General features: G+C 43.9%; 18 non-coding genes across 18 annotated transcripts; all 18 read left to right on the top strand.

Annotated features, from left to right (window-relative positions):
* The first annotated feature begins 52 nt into the window (after positions 1-52).
* On the top strand, positions 53-125 carry trnav-cac (transfer RNA valine (anticodon CAC)). Its single transcript has one exon. It is a non-coding gene; the product is annotated as a tRNA-Val (tRNA).
* A 497-nt stretch (positions 126-622) lies between these two features.
* Positions 623-695, top strand: trnav-uac (transfer RNA valine (anticodon UAC)). The gene has a single exon. It is a non-coding gene; the product is annotated as a tRNA-Val (tRNA).
* A 515-nt stretch (positions 696-1210) lies between these two features.
* Positions 1211-1283, top strand: trnav-uac (transfer RNA valine (anticodon UAC)). The gene has a single exon. It is a non-coding gene; the product is annotated as a tRNA-Val (tRNA).
* A 126-nt stretch (positions 1284-1409) lies between these two features.
* On the top strand, positions 1410-1482 carry trnav-cac (transfer RNA valine (anticodon CAC)). Its single transcript has one exon. It is a non-coding gene; the product is annotated as a tRNA-Val (tRNA).
* Positions 1483-1791: 309 nt separating this feature from the next.
* trnav-uac (transfer RNA valine (anticodon UAC)) lies at positions 1792-1864 on the top strand. Its single transcript has one exon. It is a non-coding gene; the product is annotated as a tRNA-Val (tRNA).
* A 126-nt stretch (positions 1865-1990) lies between these two features.
* trnam-cau (transfer RNA methionine (anticodon CAU)) lies at positions 1991-2063 on the top strand. The gene has a single exon. It is a non-coding gene; the product is annotated as a tRNA-Met (tRNA).
* Positions 2064-2578: 515 nt separating this feature from the next.
* Positions 2579-2651, top strand: trnav-cac (transfer RNA valine (anticodon CAC)). The gene has a single exon. It is a non-coding gene; the product is annotated as a tRNA-Val (tRNA).
* Positions 2652-2960: 309 nt separating this feature from the next.
* On the top strand, positions 2961-3033 carry trnav-uac (transfer RNA valine (anticodon UAC)). Its single transcript has one exon. It is a non-coding gene; the product is annotated as a tRNA-Val (tRNA).
* Positions 3034-3159: 126 nt separating this feature from the next.
* trnav-cac (transfer RNA valine (anticodon CAC)) lies at positions 3160-3232 on the top strand. The gene has a single exon. It is a non-coding gene; the product is annotated as a tRNA-Val (tRNA).
* A 497-nt stretch (positions 3233-3729) lies between these two features.
* On the top strand, positions 3730-3802 carry trnav-uac (transfer RNA valine (anticodon UAC)). The gene has a single exon. It is a non-coding gene; the product is annotated as a tRNA-Val (tRNA).
* A 515-nt stretch (positions 3803-4317) lies between these two features.
* Positions 4318-4390, top strand: trnav-uac (transfer RNA valine (anticodon UAC)). Its single transcript has one exon. It is a non-coding gene; the product is annotated as a tRNA-Val (tRNA).
* Positions 4391-4516: 126 nt separating this feature from the next.
* trnav-cac (transfer RNA valine (anticodon CAC)) lies at positions 4517-4589 on the top strand. Its single transcript has one exon. It is a non-coding gene; the product is annotated as a tRNA-Val (tRNA).
* A 309-nt stretch (positions 4590-4898) lies between these two features.
* On the top strand, positions 4899-4971 carry trnav-uac (transfer RNA valine (anticodon UAC)). The gene has a single exon. It is a non-coding gene; the product is annotated as a tRNA-Val (tRNA).
* Positions 4972-5097: 126 nt separating this feature from the next.
* On the top strand, positions 5098-5170 carry trnam-cau (transfer RNA methionine (anticodon CAU)). Its single transcript has one exon. It is a non-coding gene; the product is annotated as a tRNA-Met (tRNA).
* Positions 5171-5685: 515 nt separating this feature from the next.
* trnav-cac (transfer RNA valine (anticodon CAC)) lies at positions 5686-5758 on the top strand. Its single transcript has one exon. It is a non-coding gene; the product is annotated as a tRNA-Val (tRNA).
* A 309-nt stretch (positions 5759-6067) lies between these two features.
* trnav-uac (transfer RNA valine (anticodon UAC)) lies at positions 6068-6140 on the top strand. The gene has a single exon. It is a non-coding gene; the product is annotated as a tRNA-Val (tRNA).
* Positions 6141-6266: 126 nt separating this feature from the next.
* trnav-cac (transfer RNA valine (anticodon CAC)) lies at positions 6267-6339 on the top strand. Its single transcript has one exon. It is a non-coding gene; the product is annotated as a tRNA-Val (tRNA).
* A 315-nt stretch (positions 6340-6654) lies between these two features.
* trnav-uac (transfer RNA valine (anticodon UAC)) lies at positions 6655-6727 on the top strand. The gene has a single exon. It is a non-coding gene; the product is annotated as a tRNA-Val (tRNA).
* The last annotated feature ends 15247 nt before the right edge of the window (positions 6728-21974 follow it).

The following is a 21974-nucleotide window of genomic DNA, read 5'->3' on the forward strand; positions in this document are numbered from 1 at the left end:
AACTCTTCAGCAAGCGATCACGAGGAGATTGCTGGCGGTCGCCTCTGTGCAGGTTTCCATAGTGTAGTGGTTATCACGTTCGCCTCACACGCGAAAGGTCCCCAGTTCGAAACTGGGTGGAAACAGCAGATGGCTTTTTCCAGAAATACTTAAGTAGGGATCTATTGCTTTCTTTGTCAGGGTCAGGGTCTGTTGCCATGTACGTTAACAAAATAACAAGCGATCACCAGGAGATTGCTGTCTGTCTTCTCTGCGCAAGTTTCTGTAGCATAATGATTTTGACGTTCACCTCATTTGCGAAAGGTCACCAGTTCGAAACTGTGCTAAAACAGCTCTTGGCTTTTTCCTCAATTTCTTAAGTAGGGATCTGTTGCTTTCTTCGTTAACACTAGAAAGGCCTTCTGCCAAGCGGAGTTAAAAGAACTGTGGTGTCACGTCAAGTTTCTGTAGTGTAGTGGTCATCACGTTTGCTTTACACGCGAAAGGTCCCCAGTTCGAAACTGAGCTAAAAAAGCTCTTGGCTTTTTCCTCAATTTCTTAAGTAGGGATCTGTTGCTTTCTTCGTTAACACTACAAAGGCCTTCTGCCAAGCGGACTTAAAAGAACTGTGATGTCACGTCAAGTTTCTGTAGTGTAGTGGTCATCACGTTCGCTTTACACGCGAAAGGTCCTCGGTTCGAAACCGAGCAGAAACAACGTTTCTCTTTTGTGGGAAAACATGAACTGATTACGACGTCAGAGGAGGGATTTACTTATCTCTTCTTTTATTAACTCTTCAGCAAGCGATCACGAGGAGATTGCTGGCTGTCGCCTCTGTGCAGGTTTCCATAATGTAGTGGTTATCACGTTCGCCTCACACGCGAAAGGTCCCCAGTTCGAAACTGGGTGGAAACAGCAGATGGCTTTTTCCAGAAATACTTAAGTAGGGATCTATTGCTTTCTTTGTCAGGGTCAGGGTCTGTTGCCATGTACGTTAACAAAATAACAAGCGATCACCAGGAGATTGCTGTCTGTCTTCTCTGCGCAAGTTTCTGTAGCATAATGATTTTGACGTTCACCTCATTTGCGAAAGGTCACCAGTTCGAAACTGTGCTAAAAAAGCTCTTGGCTTTTTCCTCAATTTCTTAAGTAGGGATCTGTTGCTTTCTTCGTTAACACTACAAAGGCCTTCTGCCAAGCGGACTTAAAAAGAACTGTGGTGTCACGTCAAGTTTCTGTAGTGTAGTGGTCATCACGTTCGCTTTACACGCGAAAGGTCTTCGGTTCGAATCCGAGCAGAAACAACGTTTCTCTTTTGTGGGAAAACATGAACTGATTACGACGTCAGAGGAGGGATTTAGTTATCTCTTCTTTTATTAACTCTTCAGCAAGCGATCACGAGGAGATTGCTGGCTGTCGCCTCTGTGCAGGTTTCCATAGTGTAGTGGTTATCACGTTCGCCTCACACGCGAAAGGTCCCCAGTTCGAAACTGGGTGGAAACAGCAGATGGCTTTTTCCAGAAATACTTAAGTAGGGATCTATTGCCTTCTTTGTCAGGGTCTGTTGCGATGTACGTTAACAAAATAACAAGCGATCACCAGGAGATTGCTGTCTGTCTTCTCTGCGCAAGTTTCTGTAGCATAATGATTTTGACGTTCACCTCATTTGCGAAAGGTCACCAGTTCGAAACTGTGCTAAAAAAGCTCTTGGCTTTTTCCTCAATTTCTTAAGTAGGGATCTGTTGCTTTCTTCGTTAACACTACAAAGGCCTTCTGCCAATCGGAGTTAAAAGAACAATGAAGTCACGTCAAGTTTCTGTAGTGTAGTGGTCATCACGTTTGCTTTACACGCGAAAGGTCCTCGGTTCGAAACCGAGCAGAAACAATGTTTCTCTTTTGTGGGAAAACATGAACTGATTACGACGTCAGAGGAGGGATTTAGTTATCTCTTCTTTTATTAACTCTTCAGCAAGCGATCACGAGGAGATTGCTGGCTGTCGCCTCTGTGCAGGTTTCCATAGTGTAGTGGTTATCACGTTCGCCTCATACGCGAAAGGTCCCCAGTTCGAAACTGGGTGGAAACAGCAGATGGCTTTTTCCAGAAATACTTAAGTAGGGATCTATTGCTTTCTTTGTCAGGGTCAGGGTCTGTTGCCATGTACGTTAACAAAATAACAAGCGATCACCAGGAGATTGCTGTCTGTATTCTCTGCGAAAGTTTCTGTAGCATAATGATTTTGACGTTCACCTCATTTGCGAAAGGTCACCAGTTCGAAACTGTGCTAAAAAAGCTCTTGGCTTTTTCCTCAATTTCTTAAGTAGGGATCTGTTGCTTTCTTCGTTAACACTACAAAGGCCTTCTGCCAAGCGGACTTAAAAAGAACTGTGGTGTCACGTCAAGTTTCTGTAGTGTAGTGGTCATCACGTTTGCCTAACACGCGAAAGGTCCTAGGTTCGAAACCGAGCAGAAACAATGTTTCTCTTTTGTGGGAAAACATGAACTGATTACGATGTCAGAGGAGGGATTTAGTTATCTCTTCTTTTATTAACTCTTCAGCAAGCGATCACGAGGAGATTGCTGGCTGTCGCATTTGTGCAGGTTTCCATAGTGTAGTGGTTATCACGTTCGCCTCACACGCGAAAGGTCCCCAGTTCGAAACTGGGTGGAAACAGCAGATGGCTTTTTCCAGAAATACTTAAGTAGGGATCTATTGCCTTCTTTGTCAGGGTCTGTTGCGATGTACGTTAACAAAATAACAAGCGATCACCAGGAGGTTGCTGGCTGTTTTCTGTGCACAAGTTTCTGTAGCATAATGATTTTGACGTTCACCTCATTTGCGAAAGGTCACCAGTTCGAAACTGTGCTAAAACAGCTATTGGCTTTTTCCTCAATTTCTTATGTAGGGATCTGTTGCTTTCTTCGTTAACACTACAAAGGCCTTCTGCCAAGCGGAGTTAAAAGAACTGTGGTGTCACGTCAAGTTTCTGTAGTGTAGTGGTCATCACGTTTGCTTTACACGCGAAAGATCCTCGGTTCGAAACCGAGCAGAAACAACGTTTCACTTTTGTGGGAAAACATGAACTGATTACGACGTCAGAGGAGGGATGTAGTTATCTCTTCTTTTATTAACTCTTCAGCAAGCGATCACGAGGAGATTGCTGGCGGTCGCCTCTGTGCAGGTTTCCATAGTGTAGTGGTTATCACGTTCGCCTCACACGCGAAAGGTCCCCAGTTCGAAACTGGGTGGAAACAGCAGATGGCTTTTTCCAGAAATACTTAAGTAGGGATCTATTGCTTTCTTTGTCAGGGTCAGGGTCTGTTGCCATGTACGTTAACAAAATAACAAGCGATCACCAGGAGATTGCTGTCTGTCTTCTCTGCGCAAGTTTCTGTAGCATAATGATTTTGACGTTCACCTCATTTGCGAAAGGTCACCAGTTCGAAACTGTGCTAAAACAGCTCTTGGCTTTTTCCTCAATTTCTTAAGTAGGGATCTGTTGCTTTCTTCGTTAACACTAGAAAGGCCTTCTGCCAAGCGGAGTTAAAAGAACTGTGGTGTCACGTCAAGTTTCTGTAGTGTAGTGGTCATCACGTTTGCTTTACACGCGAAAGGTCCCCAGTTCGAAACTGAGCTAAAAAAGCTCTTGGCTTTTTCCTCAATTTCTTAAGTAGGGATCTGTTGCTTTCTTCGTTAACACTACAAAGGCCTTCTGCCAAGCGGACTTAAAAGAACTGTGATGTCACGTCAAGTTTCTGTAGTGTAGTGGTCATCACGTTCGCTTTACACGCGAAAGGTCCTCGGTTCGAAACCGAGCAGAAACAACGTTTCTCTTTTGTGGGAAAACATGAACTGATTACGACGTCAGAGGAGGGATTTACTTATCTCTTCTTTTATTAACTCTTCAGCAAGCGATCACGAGGAGATTGCTGGCTGTCGCCTCTGTGCAGGTTTCCATAATGTAGTGGTTATCACGTTCGCCTCACACGCGAAAGGTCCCCAGTTCGAAACTGGGTGGAAACAGCAGATGGCTTTTTCCAGAAATACTTAAGTAGGGATCTATTGCTTTCTTTGTCAGGGTCAGGGTCTGTTGCCATGTACGTTAACAAAATAACAAGCGATCACCAGGAGATTGCTGTCTGTCTTCTCTGCGCAAGTTTCTGTAGCATAATGATTTTGACGTTCACCTCATTTGCGAAAGGTCACCAGTTCGAAACTGTGCTAAAAAAGCTCTTGGCTTTTTCCTCAATTTCTTAAGTAGGGATCTGTTGCTTTCTTCGTTAACACTACAAAGGCCTTCTGCCAAGCGGACTTAAAAAGAACTGTGGTGTCACGTCAAGTTTCTGTAGTGTAGTGGTCATCACGTTCGCTTTACACGCGAAAGGTCTTCGGTTCGAATCCGAGCAGAAACAACGTTTCTCTTTTGTGGGAAAACATGAACTGATTACGACGTCAGAGGAGGGATTTAGTTATCTCTTCTTTTATTAACTCTTCAGCAAGCGATCACGAGGAGATTGCTGGCTGTCGCCTCTGTGCAGGTTTCCATAGTGTAGTGGTTATCACGTTCGCCTCACACGCGAAAGGTCCCCAGTTCGAAACTGGGTGGAAACAGCAGATGGCTTTTTCCAGAAATACTTAAGTAGGGATCTATTGCCTTCTTTGTCAGGGTCTGTTGCGATGTACGTTAACAAAATAACAAGCGATCACCAGGAGATTGCTGTCTGTCTTCTCTGCGCAAGTTTCTGTAGCATAATGATTTTGACGTTCACCTCATTTGCGAAAGGTCACCAGTTCGAAACTGTGCTAAAAAAGCTCTTGGCTTTTTCCTCAATTTCTTAAGTAGGGATCTGTTGCTTTCTTCGTTAACACTACAAAGGCCTTCTGCCAATCGGAGTTAAAAGAACAATGAAGTCACGTCAAGTTTCTGTAGTGTAGTGGTCATCACGTTTGCTTTACACGCGAAAGGTCCTCGGTTCGAAACCGAGCAGAAACAATGTTTCTCTTTTGTGGGAAAACATGAACTGATTACGACGTCAGAGGAGGGATTTAGTTATCTCTTCTTTTATTAACTCTTCAGCAAGCGATCACGAGGAGATTGCTGGCTGTCGCCTCTGTGCAGGTTTCCATAGTGTAGTGGTTATCACGTTCGCCTCATACGCGAAAGGTCCCCAGTTCGAAACTGGGTGGAAACAGCAGATGGCTTTTTCCAGAAATACTTAAGTAGGGATCTATTGCTTTCTTTGTCAGGGTCAGGGTCTGTTGCCATGTACGTTAACAAAATAACAAGCGATCACCAGGAGATTGCTGTCTGTATTCTCTGCGAAAGTTTCTGTAGCATAATGATTTTGACGTTCACCTCATTTGCGAAAGGTCACCAGTTCGAAACTGTGCTAAAAAAGCTCTTGGCTTTTTCCTCAATTTCTTAAGTAGGGATCTGTTGCTTTCTTCGTTAACACTACAAAGGCCTTCTGCCAAGCGGACTTAAAAAGAACTGTGGTGTCACGTCAAGTTTCTGTAGTGTAGTGGTCATCACGTTTGCCTAACACGCGAAAGGTCCTAGGTTCGAAACCGAGCAGAAACAATGTTTCTCTTTTGTGGGAAAACATGAACTGATTACGATGTCAGAGGAGGGATTTAGTTATCTCTTCTTTTATTAACTCTTCAGCAAGCGATCACGAGGAGATTGCTGGCTGTCGCATTTGTGCAGGTTTCCATAGTGTAGTGGTTATCACGTTCGCCTCACACGCGAAAGGTCCCCAGTTCGAAACTGGGTGGAAACAGCAGATGGCTTTTTCCAGAAATACTTAAGTAGGGATCTATTGCCTTCTTTGTCAGGGTCTGTTGCGATGTACGTTAACAAAATAACAAGCGATCACCAGGAGGTTGCTGGCTGTTTTCTGTGCACAAGTTTCTGTAGCATAATGATTTTGACGTTCACCTCATTTGCGAAAGGTCACCAGTTCGAAACTGTGCTAAAACAGCTATTGGCTTTTTCCTCAATTTCTTATGTAGGGATCTGTTGCTTTCTTCGTTAACACTACAAAGGCCTTCTGCCAAGCGGAGTTAAAAGAACTGTGGTGTCACGTCAAGTTTCTGTAGTGTAGTGGTCATCACGTTTGCTTTACACGCGAAAGATCCTCGGTTCGAAACCGAGCAGAAACAACGTTTCACTTTTGTGGGAAAACATGAACTGATTACGACGTCAGAGGAGGGATGTAGTTATCTCTTCTTTTATTAACTCTTCAGCAAGCGATCACGAGGAGATTGCTGGCTGTCACCTCTGTGCAGGTTTCCATAGTGTAGTGGTTATCACGTTCGCCTCACACGCGAAAGGTCCCCAGTTCGAAACTGGGTGGAAACAGCAGATGGCTTTTTCCAGAAATACTTAAGTAGGGATCTATTGCTTTCTTTGTCAGGGTCAGGGTCTGTTGCGATGTACATTAACAAAATAACAAGCGATCACCAGGAGATTGCTGTCTGTCTTCTCTGCGCAAGTTTCTGTAGCATAATGATTTTGACGTTCACCTCATTTGCGAAAGGTCACAAGTTCGAAACTGTGCTAAAAAAGCTCTTGGCTTTTTCCTCAATTTCTTAAGTAGGGATCTGTTGCTTTCTTCGTTAACACTACAAAGGCCTTCTGCCAAGCGGAGTTAAAAGAACTGTGGTGTCATGTCAAGTTTCTGTAGTGTAGTGGTAATCACGTTCGCTTTACACGCGAAAGGTCCTCGGTTCGAAACCGAGCAGAAACAATGTTTCTCTTTTGTGGGAAAACATGAACTGATTACGACGTCAGAGGAGGGATTTAGTTATCTCTTCTTTTATTAACTCTTCAGAAAGCGATCACGAGGAGATTGCTGGCTGTTCCTTGTGCAGGTTTTCCTAGTGTAGTGGTTACCACGTTCGCCTCACACGCGAAAGGTCCCCAGTTCGAAACTGGGTGGAAACAGCAGATGGCTTTTTCCAGAAATACTTAAGTAGGGATCTATTGCTTTCTTTGTCAGGGTCTGTTGCGATGTACGTTAACAAAATAACAAGCGATCACCAGGAGATTGCTGGCTGTCTTCTCTGCACAAGTTTTTGTAGCGTAATGGTTTTGATGTTCGCCTTGACGTTGACGTTCCCTAATTTCTTAAGTAGGGATCTGTTGCTTTCTTAAAAATTTTAAGCCACTTTAAGCTTTTTTTTTTGTATAATGGACTTCTATGGGGGGCGATCACTTTATATGCTAAATGAGAGCTCGTTCTTTTGAGAGCAGAAAGTGTTTATTATAAGTAAAATTTAACAGAAGTTTGGTCTTCCCTGGTCGCTGTTAAGGTAAGTTAAACCACGTTAAGCAGTTTCCTTACAATGGGCTTCTATGGGGGAGAAAACGCTTAACGTGATATTATTCACTTTATCTGTGGAATAAGGGCTCGTTCTTTTGACAGTAGTTAGTGTTTGTTCCAAGTAAGGTTTGACAGAAATTTGGGGTTTCCTGGTCGTTTTTTACAGACGTTAAGCCATGTTAAGCGTTTTAGAACGTCCCGGATAAACTCTTAGTGGAAAAAATTATATCCTTTATCCAATTTGTTCCTCTTTGTGATGGAGTTTTCCTCCACGACTCTTATCAGGTCGGCAAAAGTTATCTTTGGCAAACCAAGTGAGGGAAGTTGTGTAGACTCTCTCCATTTTAATTTTAAATTACCCGGCTTTCTGCTGTGTTGACATTACACAGGAAGTCTGCATACCCTGCGATTGCGTATTTCCGGTTTCTGTGAAAAAGGTCTATTACAAACCAAAACACGGTTCCCTGTCTTAAAATCGTATTTGTTGAGCTGTATCGTAAACTGCTGATTTGCATTAGGTGTCAAGATGTGTAACGTTAAAGTATATTTGTGATTTCGCTGTAAAACACGTTTTATTACGTATAGCGACCACATACATCTTAAAGATGATTACTAAATGTTTAACAACTGACAGGAACATGTTCTGAGAGAATTAAATGAGCACATCACAACACCAAACAGACATCTAAATGAGTGATGGATGTTATGTGAGTTTATGTAGAGTTCACTGTTGTCAACACTGCTTTAGATTAATGTAATGTAAATAAACAAATGTACATATAGTAACTAAACATGAGTTATCTATTTCATTTGTCTAATAGTACTGTTGCTAAATTCAGGAGCATTTGTATTGGATAAAAATCCAATGAACACAACAGCTACCTCATAAATGTAGTATTGAGCACATGAATCAGAGGGAACTGAATCTTGTCTGGATGTTACAGGGACAGATGAGACAAGTATGCTTGTCCGGTGAAGAGTGAGTACACTACAGACATCTATTTAAACCTTAAGTTGCAGTTTATTAATAATATAAAAAAATAAAAAACTTTAAGAACTTTTCTGATTCTAGATTTCTATGCCTTTGTTGCAGATATTTTGCGGTGGAGCAGGACCTGAAAGGAAAGGTGACAGCAGCATTTGTGGGGAAAAAAGTAAAATCTGAAACTTAATATAAAGTTAGGTAATTTTGTTACTTCTAATACAGAGATCTAATGAAATTGTGCTGTTAAAATGTCAACTTTTGTATTGTATTTGTGCATCTTTGTATGATCTGAAATATCTGCTGCAGACTGGTGTGTGCATCGAGAAAAGAGAAATCCACAGCAGCATCCTGGAAATGGTTTAGTGCCATCGATGAGACCCTCCATCACTCCACCTGCCCTTGGTCTCATCTGGACCAGATGTTGCTGTGGTCTCTTCATCCTCAGAGACCAAAGAGCCAGCGAGAGCATCTAAAGAAAGACTAAATTACCAATATGTCTGAATAAAGCTTTGTTCCTGTCACGTTAATAGAGAAAGGGTCTGGGTCCAGTTGCAGGGAAGATATATATTTAATGAAACAAATACAAAATAAACAAAACCAAAAGCCAACACGGCAAAATCCAACATAAACTCAAAAGAACAAAACAGGGAACACGGTCAAGGCCAGATCAGGAACACAAAATACATACTAGACAGAAGACAATGCAGCCATGAAACAGGAGTGAAAGGTGAGAGTTCTTATAGACCAAGACAGATGTGAACGATCAGGGGAGTGCAGTGCAAGGGGAACAGCGACCTCGGGAGGCTGAGGGAAGACCCACAGCCCCGATCATGACAGTTCCATGTGTCTTTAATTATGTTCATGGTTACTTTATTATTTTACTCATTTATGCATGTTGTTATTGGTAAATAAAATATAAGTTTCATTAACATATGCATTAATTAATTACTTGATTTAAAAAAACATGCTTGTTTTACTAGAAAATATAATTAATTATAGGTCAGCATTAATCATTATTATTGATCAGTGCATTCTGAGGTCATCTTAATTTCTAAGAAGTAATACTTACATTTTTGAGTGTAAAATCAACTGTCTTCTCCAAACAAGATCTTCAAGCAGCGGATCCACGTCTCCTTTGTGCAGATATTGCAAACATGGAGGAAGATGTACTAGGTAGTAGGGATGGGAAGATTCCCCGATTCACTCGGTGCATCGGTTTAAAACGTTAACGATGCGATGCATCGGTTTAAAAAGTGCGCATCGGATACAAATTGGCATTTGTATCGCGATGCATCGTTTCTAACATATCTGCATCGGTAAATCCCGATTTATTTCTTCATAATTATTAGTAGACATACATACTTTTATTAGTAGACATACTTTTATTATTTAGAAAGTGGAAAATATTGTTAGATTGTTTTCTCCCCTCTGAACTGTTTCTCAAGCACGTCTCCCTTCACTGCTGCGTGAATGACGTAGGCTATCACAACACTACAGAGACCGGGGCGTGTCCAGAAAGTCACATAGAGCAGGGATTCTCAACCGGTGGCCCGCGAGATGGCTTAAAATTAACTTAAATTTTATCCTAAAATGGTCAAAGCACGGCCTCTTTCGTGTTCTGTGATTGATTGCTTTGAACTCGGCGCAGCAAGCCTCATCGCATACAGACTGAACGGCGGCTCAAAACTTTCAACCGCGGCACGCAAACATCATCAGAGACCTGCAAGGGACTGATTTTTTTGTCCCGCTTCCGCAGAAATGTATGTTATTTTGTCCCACTCACACCAGCAAAAGCCCACATAAAAGTAACCTATACCCCCGCGGAAAAACGGGTCTCTACTTCATCTCTTGACTGCAGGAAACAAACCCTCGCACTAATGTAAAAGTAAAGACGATCAGATTAATAGTAACAATGACACTCTTGCATATCGGAGTCTAGGCACGCATAAGTCCGCTGTTGATTCATGAACTAGTCATGCTTTAGGGGCTCTGATCCATAGTATTTTTGTGTGAAATTTCAAAATATTTGCATAGTTGTCAAAATGAAAGTCTTGTGAGTGTTTTATAATGGATGCTCACCCATAGAGTTGGATTTTGTAAGGGTCAGTGGTGTTTATGCACATATGAGCACCAGCATCAACAGATATAGTATGTATTTGCTGTATTTTTCATTTGTATGTTCATTTTATGATGGATACAAACAGTAGATATTCGGTCAGTCCAGTTCAAATGGACAGGTTTAGTGAGTGGTATTTTGGCATCTTCCTGTTGTTCTGTTTGGCAGGTTCACTTACTTTAGAAAAAGTACTCTGTAGTTGTTTAGAATGTCTGAATTAAAGAATTCAGGAGCTTTAAATCTGTCTAATATATACAAGCAGCGTGAAAACAGTGAGCTCGGGTGGCCATGGCGGAGCAGACAGTTCAAGGGTTAGTTGGTACGAAAGCCTTCCCTCTGTTCCTTGACAGTTTTTTTAGCATTTTGGTTTGCACCTTATGCCAACATGTCTCTACCTCAACTCTCCCCGTCCAACGACGAGCCCGAACATCCCTCCATTCTCCCACCGCAGTCTTCCGAAAGCGACACCTCTGCCAGCCCCACCAAATGCCGTGGCCGCGGAACCACCCCCAGTGCCGCACAGCATCCGAGCGCAAATCGTGGCAGGTGCGGACATAGATCTTTCCTCCTTACTCTCTCTGCTTCCCGCTTCTGTATCTAATCGCCAAATAGATTGCGGGGATTTTTCGGTCACTTTAAAAAATCAAAACTCAGCCCAACGGATTTTATCATTCTCAGAGTTCTCCATCGCATTCAGTCGCTTCACAGAAATAATCTGCTCAGCTTTCCCCCACAGGCGGCGCGAGCTGAACGATTATTTGGCGTTGATAGCCGAGCTCGCGTTGTCATATGGGGGAGGGCACTTCTAAACATATCACAAACTCTTCTCTGCAAAATGCGCCAAAAAGGTTTCCCAGTGGAATCAATACCCTTACTGGGGCACACTTGACCCAGACCTCCACAGCAGAGTATTTCTCGGCTGTAGGAACGTTTTCAAGTTAATCCTTCCATTCCGCCATGTCCAGTCTCAAGCCCGTTAAATCTACCAGTTACGTGCCAGGACTCACAACAGCCTATACAAATCAGGACTCCAGAAGAGAGGCTCCTTTCTCCGAAAGCAGGCAGTCCTGCAAGCACTTCAACGCCGGCAGATGCGCCAGACAGCGCTGCCGTTACCTGCACATCTGCAGCTTCTGTGGCGGTGCGCACGCCTGTCATGTTTGCCCTGTCAAAAAATCAGTAAATAAAAATTCTAAAAATTACTTATCGACTCCTGTCAATATTTCTCGTCTGTCTTGCGAATTGTCTAACCATCCCGACACCGAATTCACCAGTTATCTGCTCTCCGGTCTCGCACATGGTTTTAAACCCGGCGTGGAGTGCACGCTTTCTCAAAATATCATCTGTAATAACCTCCAATCTGCGCTCGCTGAACCCGGTCTGATTAAAAAAGTAGTGTACTCCGGTTTCATGATCGGCCCCTTCGATGCACCCCACTTCCCAATTTTCCGCATCAGCCCAATCGGAATAGCCACCAGGAAATTCTCAGTTAAGAAACGTCTAATAGTAGACCTTTCAGCTCCGCACAATTCCCCGTTCCCAAGCATTAACAGCTTAATTCCTCTTGACGAATTTTCTCTAAAATACCATGACATCGATCATGCCATTGATATTCTAAAAATAGTGGGTCATAGCGCTTGGATGGCAAAAATTGATATCACAGCAGCTTTCAAAGTGATGCCCATCCATCCAGATGCACGGGAAATTTTATTTCGCTGTTCGCCTAACCTTCGGGTGCAAAAGCAGCCCCAAAATTTTCGATATGCTTTCAGAAGCCGTTTGCTGGATTTTGTCAAACAATTATGCAATAAAGTCAAGTCAAGTCACCTTTATTTATATAGCGCTTTTTACAATACAGATTGTGTCAAAGCAACTGCACAGTATTTAAACAGTACCATAGTGTGTAAGTTACGCATTATTGTAAACAATCATTTTCAGTTAAACCATAAACCATCTCATTCACTTGCTTGATGACTTTCTAATTGTCTCTCCTCCCAATGCCATCCCAGCATATCCTTACAGTTCAAAAAGTTTTTTTCTAAGCTTGGGATCCCCATCGCCCAGGAAAAAAACATGGGTCCTGCCACATCCATCGAATTCCTGGGCATTAACTTGGATTCTGTCAAATTTAAGGCTTCTTTGCCCAAATAAAAAAATGATAGGATAATCCTCGTAGCTTCCACCCTCACAGACAACCCAAGTTGTTCAAAACGCAAACTTCTCTCTCTACTCGGCTATTTAAACTTCGCCATGAGTATCATTCTCCAAGGACGCCCTTTCATTGCGCATCTCCTCTCATTCGCGTCCTCGGTTTTCGCGCTAGAGGATCAAATTTCAATAAACCAGGCTTGCAGCGACGAACTCTTATTATGGATAACATTTCTTAAACAATGGAATGGTCTCTCTCTTTTTTACAACAACCTAGTATCCTCTACAATCGACATCCAATTGTTCACCGATGCAGCTCCCTCAGTCGGCTTTGGGTTTTGTTTTGTTTTTTTACCAAGGGCACTGGTTCACATCCCCTTGGCGCCCTCAGCTTCTGGACTCATCCGAGTCCTCAGCACTGTTTGAGCTTTATCCTGTCGTTGTAGCAGCCTTTCTGAGGGGGAAAGAATGGACTGCCAACAGCATTTTAGTGTATTGCGACAATGAAGCAACTGTCTAGTGCATTAATAAAGGCCATTCACATTCTCACTCTCTCATGCCACTTTTAAGACGTCTCACCTGGATTTCAGCATGCAACGAATTTATTATAGTTGCCAAACATGTCCCTGGATCACAAAATCAAATTGCTGACTCTCTTGTTTTCTTTTTCAAAAATTCAGGACGTTAGCTCCAGAGGCGGACCAATTCCCAACCCCAGTTCTTCACTATTCAGAACTAATATTCCCGTAACTCATCCTTTAAAACCCCTTCTCGACGCATTCCTCGATACAATCCTCCAAGCAGTTTCTCCTAGAACCCTCCAAACTTATACAACAGCATGGAGAAGGTTTAAAGCATTCCACTTATCATTCAAACTGCAGTTTCCCGATTTTTCCCTCCTCTCGATATCTTCATTCATCTCGTACCTCAACGCCATTAAAGGCCTTCAATCTGGTTCCATCAAAGAGTACCTAAGTGGCATCCAGTTCTTTCATAAGCTGATTTTCAGAGATAAATAATTCACAAACTTCCCTTTTGATTAAAGGAATCCAAAGATCCAAACCAATAGACGAATTGCAGATGAACAAACACTCTAAAAAAAAATGTTCTGCAGATGTAAATGCAGACATCAAATAGATGTCTTAGAGATGCCCAGGCGAAAAAAAGTGCACTAAAATACAATTTATTTAAATGCACTTCCCTAATGTATTTAAAGTGCTCTTTTCCACGCAGTAATTGCATACTTAATATAATAAAAGTTATTCTTTAGTACTTCTTAAGATAAACTTAAGATCATCTGTGTACCCAACTGTGCTATTTTGAGACACCATGAAGATGAGCTAAAATGTGCTTTTAACATACTATCTCCGCATTTCCAAAAAAGTATTTTGTTACCACTTTTAATGCAATTGAAACATATTTCCTAAACCTTTAAATATACTAATTATACTTAATACACTTATTTAAAATATATGAATAATTTCTAATAAATATACAAAGCGTATGAATAATGTACTGCCCACATATTTTTAATAATAAAATATGTGGGCAATACATTATTCATACACTGTCACGAAGCGTGTAGGAAAGCGTAAGACGACGTAGAAGTATATAAAGTATTTAATAAATCCTAAGGCAGGGCAACAATAGACAGGACGGGCTGGAGAAAATGCACAGTCGGACAAAGAAACAGGGAAATCAAACTAACTTATAAACAGAAGATAATCACAACAGTAGGTGGAGGGGAATCACACAAATGAGCAGGAAGACCAAATACGGGCATGGAAGAATCCAAACAGTCCAAAAACTGTCATGATAAACTCAGGAGACTCAGATGCAGGGCAAAAAAACTGGTTTATTGACGAAAAAAACAAAGAATGTTCAAAGAAAATAGTCCTCCCTCAGCATACATGGCGAGATGACAATTAAAACACGAACAGACAGGAAAACCCCAACCAGGATCCAGCAGGATCTTCGAGGAGCAATCTCGACCCGGCGTTCAGCAAGCACAGCAGAGAGAAACAGAGAACCTTCTGGGAGCGATCTCGACTCGGCGTTGAGCAATCACAGCTGAGAGAAACAGAGAATCTTCTGGGAGCGATCTCGACCCGGCGTTGAGCAATCACAGCTGAGAGAAACAGAGAATCTTCGGGGAGCGATCTCGACTCGGCCTTGAGCAATCACAGCTGAGAGAAACAGAGAATCTTCGGGGAGCGATCTCCACAGCTGAGAGAAACAGAGAATCTTCTGGGAGCGATCTCGACTCGGCGTTGAGCAATCACAGCTGAGAGAAACAGAGAATCTTCTGGGAGCGATCTCGACCCGGCGTTGAGCAATCACAGCTGAGAGAAACAGAGAATCTTCTGGGAGCGATCTCGACCCGGCGTTGAGCAATCACAGCTGAGAGAAACAGAGAATCTTCTGGGAGCGATCTCGACCCGGCGTTGAGCAATCACAGCTGAGAGAAACAGAGAATCTTCTGGGAGCGATCTCAATCCGGCGTTGAGCAATCACAGCTGAGAGAAACAGAGAATCTTCTGGGAGCGATCTCGACCTGGCGTTGAGCAATCACAGCTGAGAGAAACAGAGAATCTTCTGGGAGCGATCTCGACCCGGCGTTGAGCAATCACAGCTGAGAGAAACAGAGAATCTTCTGGGAGCGATCTCGACCCGGCGTTGAGCAATCACAGCTGAGAGAAACAGAGAATCTTCTGGGAGCGATCTCGACCCGGCGTTGAGCAATCACAGCTGAGAGAAACAGAGAATCTTCGGGGAGCGATCTCGACTCGGCCTTGAGCAATCACAGCTGAGAGAAACAGAGAATCTTCGGGGAGCGATCTCCACAGCTGAGAGAAACAGAGAATCTTCTGGGAGCGATCTCGACTCGGCCTTGAGCAATCACAGCTGAGAGAAACAGAGAATCTTCTGGGAGCGATCTCGACCCGGCGTTGAGCAATCACAGCTGAGAGAAACAGAGAATCTTCGGGGAGCGATCTCGACTCGGCGTTGAGCAATCACTGCAGAGAGAAACAGAGAATCTTCGGGGAGCGATCTCGACTCGGCGTTGAGCAATCACAGCTGAGAGAAACAGAGAATCTTCGGGGAGCGATCTCCACAGCTGAGAGAAACAGAGAATCTTCGGGGAGCGATCTCCACAGCTGAGAGAAACAGAGAATCTTCGGGGAGCGATCTCGACTCGGCGTTGAGCAATCACAGCTGAGAGGAACAGAGAATCTTCTGGGAGCGATCTCGACCCGGCGTTGAGCAATCACAGCTGAGAGAAACAGAGAATCTTCGGGGAGCGATCTCGACTCGGCGTTGAGCAATCACAGCTGAGAGAAACAGAGAATCTTCGGGGAGCGATCTCCACAGCTGAGAGAAACAGAGAATCTTCGGGGAGCGATCTCCACAGCTGAGAGAAACAGAGAATCTTCGGGGAGCGATCTCGACTCGGCGTTGAGCAATCACAGCTGAGAGAAACAGAGAATCTTCGGGGAGTGATCTCGACTCGGCGTTGAGCAATCACAGCTGAGAGAAACAGAGAATCTTCGGGGAGCGATCTCCACAGCTGAGAGAAACAGAGAATCTTCGGGGAGCGATCTCGACCCGGCGTTGAGCAATCACAGCTGAGAGAAACAGAGAATCTTCGGGGAGTGATCTCGACTCGGCGTTGAGCAATCACAGCTGAGAGAAACAGAGAATCTTCGGGGAGCGATCTCCACAGCTGAGAGAAACAGAGAATCTTCTGGGAGCGATCTCGACCCGGCGTTGAGCAATCACAGCTGAGAGAAACAGAGAATCTTCGGGGAGCGATCTCGACTCGGCGTTGAGCAATCACAGCTGAGAGAAACAGAGAATCTTCTGGGAGCGATCTCGACCCGGCGTTGAGCAATCACAGCTGAGAGAAACAGAGAATCTTCTGGGAGCTATCTCGACCCGGCGTTGAGCAATCACAGCTGAGAGAAACAGAGAATCTTCTGGGAGCTATCTCGACCCGGCGTTGAGCAATCACTGCAGAGAGAAACAGAATCTTCAGGGAGCGATCTCCACAGCTGAGAGAAACAGAGAATCTTCTGGGAGCGATCTCGACTCAGCGTTGAGCAATCACAGCTGAGAGAAACAGAGAATCTTCTGGGAGCGATCTCGACCCGGCGTTGAGCAATCACAGCTGAGAGAAACAGAGAATCTTCTGGGAGCTATCTCGACCCGGCGTTGAGCAATCACAGCTGAGAGAAACAGAGAATCTTCTGGGAGCTATCTCGACCCGGCGTTGAGCAATCACTGCAGAGAGAAACAGAATCTTCAGGGAGCGATCTCCACAGCTGAGAGAAACAGAGAATCTTCGGGGAGCGATCTCGTCCCGGCGTTGAGCAATCACAGCTGAGAGAAACAGAGAATCTTCGGGGAGCGATCTCAATCCGGCGTTGAGCAATCACAGCTGAGAGAAACAGAGAATCTTCTGGGAGCGATCTCCACAGCTGAGAGAAACAGAGAATCTTCGGGGAGCGATCTCAATCCGGCGTTGAGCAATCACTGCAGAGAGAAACAGAGAATCTTCAGGGAGCGATCTCCACAGCTGAGAGAAACAGAGAATCTTCAGGGAGCGATCTCCACAGCTGAGAGAAACAGAGAATCTTCTGGGAGCGATCTCGACCCGGCGTTGAGCAATCACAGCTGAGAGAAACAGAGAATCTTCGGGGAGCGATCTCGACTCGGCCTTGAGCAATCACAGCTGAGAGAAACAGAGAATCTTCGGGGAGCGATCTCCACAGCTGAGAGAAACAGAGAATCTTCTGGGAGCGATCTCGACTCAGCGTTGAGCAATCACAGCTGAGAGAAACAGAGAATCTTCTGGGAGCGATCTCGACCCGGCGTTGAGCAATCACAGCTGAGAGAAACAGAGAATCTTCGGGGAGCGATCTCGACTCGGCATTGAGCAATCACTGCAGAGAGAAACAGAGAATCTTCGGGGAGCGATCTCGACTCGGCGTTGAGCAATCACAGCTGAGAGAAACAGAGAATCTTCGGGGAGCGATCTCCACAGCTGAGAGAAACAGAGAATCTTCGGGGAGCGATCTCCACAGCTGAGAGAAACAGAGAATCTTCGGGGAGCGATCTCGACTCGGCGTTGAGCAATCACAGCTGAGAGGAACAGAGAATCTTCTGGGAGCGATCTCGACCCGGCGTTGAGCAATCACAGCTGAGAGAAACAGAGAATCTTCGGGGAGTGATCTCGACTCGGCGTTGAGCAATCACAGCTGAGAGAAACAGAGAATCTTCGGGGAGCGATCTCCACAGCTGAGAGAAACAGAGAATCTTCGGGGAGCGATCTCCACAGCTGAGAGAAACAGAGAATCTTCGGGGAGCGATCTCGACTCGGCGTTGAGCAATCACAGCTGAGAGGAACAGAGAATCTTCTGGGAGCGATCTCGACCCGGCGTTGAGCAATCACAGCTGAGAGAAACAGAGAATCTTCGGGGAGTGATCTCGACTCGGCGTTGAGCAATCACAGCTGAGAGAAACAGAGAATCTTCGGGGAGCGATCTCCACAGCTGAGAGAAACAGAGAATCTTCTGGGAGCGATCTCGACCCGGCGTTGAGCAATCACAGCTGAGAGAAACAGAGAATCTTCGGGGAGCGATCTCGACTCGGCGTTGAGCAATCACAGCTGAGAGAAACAGAGAATCTTCTGGGAGCGATCTCGACTCGGCGTTGAGCAATCACAGCTGAGAGAAACAGAGAATCTTCTGGGAGCGATCTCGACCCGGCGTTGAGCAATCACTGCAGAGAGAAACAGAGAATCTTCTGGGAGCTATCTCGACCCGGCGTTGAGCAATCACAGCTGAGAGAAACAGAGAATCTTCTGGGAGCTATCTCGACCCGGCGTTGAGCAATCACTGCAGAGAGAAACAGAATCTTCAGGGAGCGATCTCCACAGCTGAGAGAAACAGAGAATCTTCGGGGAGCGATCTCGTCCCGGCGTTGAGCAATCACAGCTGAGAGAAACAGAGAATCTTCGGGGAGCGATCTCAATCCGGCGTTGAGCAATCACAGCTGAGAGAAACAGAGAATCTTCGGGGAGCGATCTCAATCCGGCGTTGAGCAATCACAGCTGAGAGAAACAGAGAATCTTCGGGGAGCGATCTCGACCCGGCGTTGAGCAATCACAGCTGAGAGAAACAGAGAATCTTCGGGGAGCGATCTCAATCCGGCGTTGAGCAATCACAGCTGAGAGAAACAGAGAATCTTCTGGGAGCGATCTCCACAGCTGAGAGAAACAGAGAATCTTCGGGGAGCGATCTCAATCCGGCGTTGAGCAATCACTGCAGAGAGAAACAGAGAATCTTCAGGGAGCGATCTCCACAGCTGAGAGAAACAGAGAATCTTCAGGGAGCGATCTCCACAGCTGAGAGAAACAGAGAATCTTCTGGGAGCAATCTCGACCCGGCGTTGAGCAATCACAGCTGAGAGAAACAGAGAATCTTCTGGGAGCGATCTCGACCCGGCGTTGAGCAATCACAGCTGAGAGAAACAGAGAATCTTCTGGGAACGATCTCGATCTGAGGATGAAACGGTCCGGAATGCAGAGCTGTGTAACAATACAGCAGAGGAAATGGGACACTAGCGGGATTTATGGTAGAGAGCAAAAAATAACAAGCAGCAAAAAGAGCAGAGAAAAAAAAGGCAAAAAAAGCAAAGACTAAACAGGAATTGACTAGACAAGGCAAGAGATCAAAACAGACTAACAGAGGACAAGTGGGGACGGGAGTTTATATAGAGGAAGTAGAAATTAGCGGCATTAGGAACTGGTGTTGGTTGAATAAAGAGAGATGAGAAACAGCTGGAGGGAGACACGGGGTGGGGAGAGTGACGTAGACACTCAAAAACAAAACAAAAACACAAACAGACAAGAAAACCCTGAGAGAGCCAGGATCACAACAGGAAACACTGGGAAAAACCAAGACAAACAGTGCAAGGGCATGACATATGAATAATATATAAATGTATACAAAGCGTATATTTTAAATAGTGAATAAGTGTATTTTTTATAATTAGTATATTTAAAGGTTTATGAAATGTTTCAATTATATTAAAAGTGGTTACAAAATACATTTTTGGAAATGCTGAGATAGTATATTAAAAGCACATTTTGTTTCATCTTCATGCTGTCTCAAAATAGCACAGTTGAGTTCACTTAGATGATCTTAAGTTTATCTTAAGTACTAAAGAATAACTTTTAGTATATGAAGTACACAATTAGTGCGTGAAAATAGAGCACTTTAAGTACATTAGGGAAATGCACTAAGTCTTAAAAGTCTCTAAATGCACTATTACTTAAATGTCCGAATTAAACTATGGCCTAATCCTGGCTTAATCTAAGCCAGATATCACCAAACGGCGGACCTCGGTCCTGATTCGGACCAAGTTAAGCGTTTGTCCGGACCGGTAATTTGTGATAGAGAAATGCCCTAAAATACATAATCCCAAAGCACCGTTTGATCAATGCCTGGACGACGGGCACAACAGCTAAACCAGTGATTACGACAGTTGCCAACCATTTACGCCGTAAATTTAGCGTAACGTAACGTGATCTATACTTACGCCGTAAATTTTACGGCGTATAGATCACGTTACGTTACGCTAAATCAGTTTGAAAAGTAATAACAGCTAGAGAGGAGTACTGTAGGTATGGCATGCTCAAAGGTGAGAAAAGTTGATGCAGAAAATAGGATTTTTAAAAGTGAATGGACAGATCGGTATGGATTTATCCTTCCAACTGGTAGTGTAAAACCTTTATGTCTCATATGCTGTGAAACGGTGGCGTTAATCAAAAGCGGCAATATTAAGCGTCACTACGAAACCAAACACAAGCTTTTTGAACAGACTTATCCATTGAAATCTGAAGTGAGAGCACGGAAGATAAACGAGCTAAGAGTCCAGTACGACAGATCAACCCGACTCCTCACACGCTCTTTTACTGCACAGCAGCATACACATGAGTGTTCACTGCGAATTGCATGGATTTTGGGACAGCATAAAAAATGCTTCAACGATGTGACGGCTGTGAAGGAGTGTTTGAGTACCGCTTGAAGGTAAACAAAAAGACGAACTATGTGACAAAATCAAACAAATTCCAATGTCAGCTACGTCCACAATCAGGAAATCTGAAATATTAGCAGATGATGTCTTGTCACAGCTTGAGGAAGCTATGCAGAGTGCAGAATGCATATCATTAGCCATGGACGAGTCCACAGATGTCACAGATAATGCGCAACTTTTGGTCTATGTGAGATTTTTTCACAAACAAAACAAAGAGATCTGTGAGGACTTGCTGGGTGTGAGGGCACTTGAGACACACACAAGAGGAGAGGACCTATATGACGCCGTTAAGGAGATGCTGATAAAGAGGGGTATTGATCCGAAAAAGGTGATCTCGGTCACTACAGACGGTGCGCCCCAGCCATGGTAGGAAGAGAGAAGGGGGCTGTAACCCGAATGAAAGAAGACAACCCAGATCTCATTGCATACCACTGTATAATCCATCAGACTGTTCTGTGTGCGTCTCTGAAGGAAGAGTTTAATGAAGTAATGAGCACCATGATGAAAATAATCAACTTCCTCCGAGCATCTTCGTCTCTTCAACATCGTCTCCTGAAAGATTTTCTGAGAGAAGTTGAGGCAAATGCAAACGACCTCCTGTTACACAACAATGTAAGATGGCTGAGTAAAGGGAATACATTAGCTCGCTTCTGGTCCATTCGGAATGAACTAAAAATGTTTTTACAACAGCTGACGAGTCAGAGGGCCACACAGTTTTTAATGTTTTTGCAAGATGAGCACAATATGGACATGGTGGCATTTTTGGTCGACATCACAGCACACCTTAATGAGCTTAACTTAAAGCTTCAGGGACCAAACAACTTAATCTCTGATCTGATGGCAGCCGTCCGCTCCTTCCAGAAAAAGCTGCAAATTTTCAAAGTTGATCTTCAAGAAGAGTGCACACACTTCCCAAGAGTAAAGGAGCAGATTCAAGATGACAGAGACAAGTTTCTTTACACTGACTTCATCGAAAAGTTGATGAGAAACTTCAGTCAAAGATTTGACAGCTTCACCCTGGGAAAACACCACCTCTTGCTGATCCAGAATCCATACCTCATCAGAGATGTCAGGGAATTTTCAAAAGTAAGTTTTTTTACATTTTGATTTTCATTTTTATAAATTAGGTTTGTTTTTCATATATTTAACCCTTTAGGCGCCAGGGTTTTTTTTGAAAAATGCTGGATTTTGACATCAAGATTTCAAAAGCTTGTGGCTTGAAAGGGCTTAAAGATAGAGATCTACTGTAAATTAGAAAAATGTTGGGCATCACCAAAAGTTGATGTGGGGTGTAAATATTCTCATCTAATTTGCATATTATG

The sequence above is a fragment of the Garra rufa genome, chromosome 8, assembly GCF_049309525.1.
Source record: "Garra rufa chromosome 8, GarRuf1.0, whole genome shotgun sequence".
NCBI classification, from domain to species: domain Eukaryota; kingdom Metazoa; phylum Chordata; class Actinopteri; order Cypriniformes; family Cyprinidae; genus Garra; species Garra rufa.